Consider the following 4,247-nt stretch of genomic DNA (forward strand, 5'->3'; position numbering starts at 1 on the left):
ATCTTTCTCTGTCTCAATCTCTCTTGCTTTCTCTGAGTCTCTCTCTTTCTGTCACTCCTTCTATCCCCATCTCTGTCCTCTCTCTCTCTTAGTCTATGTACCTCTAAGTCTCTGTTAGAGGACTATACCTCCTCCTGGCAGGTGGGTTTTGTATTGTACGTTGATACTGATGTGGATATAAAACATTGAACTCAAAAAAAAAAAAAGGAAAATGGGATAGTGATGAATAAGAAACTTTGGAGACAGTGAAGGGCAGTTTGTCCAGATTGTTGAGAGCTCAGAATTAGAGTTTAATTGGGATAGAAATCCTGCTAATAGCACCTGATGCCTGAAATCTGAGGACTCTACTTTTAGGTTTTCCAGTTCACGTTTTTGGAGACTGCCTATTAAAACTCCTGGCTGGAAAGTGTTCGTATAGAAGTCCATAAGAATTAAGTGTTTGCTGTGTTTACCATGCTTAGCTCTCTGTAAGGAATATGGAATAATGGTAAACGCCTCATGTTCTCAAGAAGCTTGACTTTTAAAATAAAAAATAAAGAAGAAATATAAATATTAAAAAGAAAAAGTTTGAGTTTTAGGGGTGAAATCAAGCAGCCAGGCAAGCGGTTAGGGGTGATCAGGCAGGTAAGCAAAGCAGTTAGAAGCCAGCAGTCCCAGGTTGAGAGAGGGATGTCTGACTTTCGGTTTAGGCCCAATTTGCGGGATCAGGCCTAAACCGGCAGTCGGACATCCCCCGAAAGGTCTCAGATTGTGATGCAGGCCAGACTGAGGGACCCCCCACCAACACCACCACCATGCACAAATTTCGTGCACTGGGCCTCTAATTTTTTTTTTTTTTTATAAAAATCGACATTTTTCCCTAGGAAGTCTTTTCCAATGTTCACTAAATTTATTACATTTGAAAATATTTTTAATATAAAACTATCATTTGTAATGAAATTAAACTTGTTTCCCTGTTTCTTTCCTCCTGTGCTTTAAGTTTTCTCTTCTCCTGAGGTTGTCACAGGAAAGAGCACCAGGTGAAAAGTCCAGAGGGCTATCTTTCAGTCTGGACCCTGCCAATAATGTTGGAAAACGTAGAGGTCAGTTAATCCTTCCTCTCCCCTCAAAGGGCACACATTCTGAGCCACTTGCCCCATGAGACTGCTGTGAGCTTCAGACAGGAACCATGTCTGTGAAAGCAATTGAAAACCCACCATGAGCCAGAACAAGGAAAGGATGCTTCAAATTTTCCATAGATATTTCACATCAAACATCATATCGTTTCGATGTACTCCATTTCCTTTGATATTATTCATAGCTTTGGCCCTCAAATAGTTCACATTCTTAGAATTAACTTCATAATAATCTCACTGCTACATGTGCTTCCTGCAGTACTTAGAGCCAACTGCGAAGACAGCTTTCTCATCTGGGAACAAAAGATTTTCCTGGCTGTTATTCCATATGAACATTGATTGAAGCTATATAGGATCAGACCATCAGTGTCCTGTCAATTACCATTGGATTACTATTTCAGTCCACCTATGCTCATGTAGCGAACACCACAGAATGCCAGCTGCAGAGACCACGCAGCCTCTGGGAACTAGGAAGTGAGTGAGGAGTAAATTAAGGAGGAGCATACTTCATCGATTGTGAATTTTTGGAGGATGTTGTGGGAAATTTTTTCCTCTTTTTTTTTTTAAAGCAAAGCTTCTTTTCAGAGTTCCACACTTCATCATTAAAAATTACGATGGTTTTCAAAATGAGTCTTTGGCAAAGGAGATTATGTCTGGTCTGGTAGAAATCCTAGCAGCTTTCTTTCTTAACCAACAGCTCATCTAAAACCTTTTAGCTGATCCAGAACATAAGAGAACATACAATGAAGTTTGGAGGGGAGGAGACTCAAAATCAGCTGAAAGGAAATTAAGCTTTTCTTGGATGGAGCCTGTGTAAAATCTTTTGCACTTGTGTGTAGAACTGCTCAGAGCAACATCTGTGGAGTTGATTCAGGAACGATTGCACTAGATGGGGTCCAGGAACATATATCAAGACTAGAAAGAGGGATTTTCTGAAAATCTGAGTTTTTTGTTTTCTTCTATAATATTGCTAATAAATGGAAATGCTACTATGTGAAATATGGCACTGTTTTTGCTATAAAACAGCCATGTATACAATAAATATAAGGTGAATATAGGTTACTATGTCTTGTTAATTATATATCACAGCACAAGCAGTATAGATGCCTTCTAAAAGTTAACGACCTAGTGAATACACTGTACATTGATAAGGACAATTTAATTACCTCTAACTTATTAATAAAATCATTTGGATTTTACTTCTCTATTAAACAAATATTTATATTTTTATTATTTTTGTTTCTTATCAATTTTATTGGGGTGATGTTGGTTACTAAAATAATATAGGTTTTAAGTGTACAATTCTATAACACATCACCTGTATATATTGTGTGTTCACCATCCAAAGTCCTTTCTCTCTGTCACCATTTATCCCCCTTAACCCTCTTCTACCTTCCCCATCCCCTTTTCCTCCTGTAATCGCCATACCTTTGTGTCTAAGGTTAGTTTTTTTTTTTTTCCTGTTTAATCCCTTCACCTTTTCCACCTAGTCCTCCAATCCCCTCCCCTCAGACATCTGTCCATCTGTTTTCTATATCTATGAGACTGCTTCTATTTTGTTTGTTTATTTTGTTCATTAGATTCCACATACAAGTAAAATCATATGGCATTTGTCTTTCTCTGACTGGCCTATTCCACTTAGCACAATACTTTCCAGGTCCATGTATGCTGTGTAAATGTACCACAGGTGTTTTTTTTGTTTTGTTTTGTTTTTATCCATTCATCTACTGATAGGCATTTGGGCTGTTTCCAGTATCATGTCATCTGAAAATAGTGACAGTTTTACTTCTTCCTTTCCGATTTGGATGCCTTTTATTTCTTCTTCTTGTCTGATTGCTGTGGCTAGAATTTCCAGTACTATGTTAAATAAGAGTGGTGAAAGTGGACATCCCTGTCTCAAGGAAAACATTTTATGCCCATTGAGTATGGCTGTGAGTTTGTTATATGTGGCTTTTATTTTGTTGAGTATCTTCCCTTTACTCCCTCTTTGCTGAGAGTTTTTACCATAAAATGGTGCTGGATTTTATCAAAAGTTGTTTTGGGGTTTTTTTTTGCATCTATTGATATAATCATGTGGGGGGTTTTTTATCCTTCATTTTGTTTATGTGGTGTATCATGTTTATTTATTTGCATATATTGTATCAACCTTGCATTCCCAGAATAAATGCCACTTGATCATGGTGTATGATCTTTTTAATGTAGTACTGGATCCAGTTTGCTAATATTTTGTTGAGGATTTTAGCAGCTGTGTTATTCAGGGATATTGGCCTATAATTTTCTTTCTTTGTAGTATCTTTATCTGGTTTTGGAATTAGGATAATCCTGGCCTTGTAGAATGATCTTGGTAGTTTTCTCTCCTCTTGAATTTTTTGGAAAAGTTTGAGAAGAATAGATGTCAGTTCTTCTTTGAATATTTGGTAAATTTCACCTATGAAGCTATCCAGTGTAGGACTTTTGTTTGCTGGGAGTTTTTTTTAATTACTACTTCAATTTCATTAGTTGTAATCTATCTATTCAGATGTTCTGATTCTTCCTGATTCCGTTTTGGAAGATTATATGTTTCTAGGAATTTATCCATTTTGTCTAGATTAGGGGTCCTCAAACTACGGCCCGCAGGCCACATGCAAATACAAATATTGTATTTGTTCCCGTTTTGTTTTTTTACTTCAAAATAAGATATGTGCAGTGTGCATAGGAATTAGTTCATAGTTTTTTTTTAAACTATAGTCCGGCCCTCCAACGGTCTGAGGGACAGTGAACTGGCCCCCTGTTTAAAAAGTTTGAGGACCCCTGGACTAGATCGTCCCATTTGTTGGCATATAATTGTTTGTAATATTTTCTTACAATCCTTTGCATTTCTGTGGAGTTAGCGTTATTTCTCCTCTTTTATTTCTGATTTTATTTATTTGGGTCCTCTTGTTTTTTGATGAATCTGCATAAAGGTTTGTCAACCTTGTTTATCTCTTCAAAGAAACAGTGAATGAGAGAGTTTCCAAGTTCAAATTGTCACTTTGAACTGAGTACACACTAAGAAGAACAAATATATGTCAGAACTGCCTGAAAAGTACTGGTGCCTTCAATGCAATCACTGGTGATAAAAACCCACTTTCATCTCTGGACAGGTGGGATCAG

The sequence above is a fragment of the Myotis lucifugus genome, unplaced genomic scaffold (assembly GCF_000147115.1).
Source record: "Myotis lucifugus unplaced genomic scaffold, Myoluc2.0 scaffold_94, whole genome shotgun sequence".
Taxonomy (NCBI): Eukaryota; Metazoa; Chordata; class Mammalia; order Chiroptera; family Vespertilionidae; genus Myotis; species Myotis lucifugus.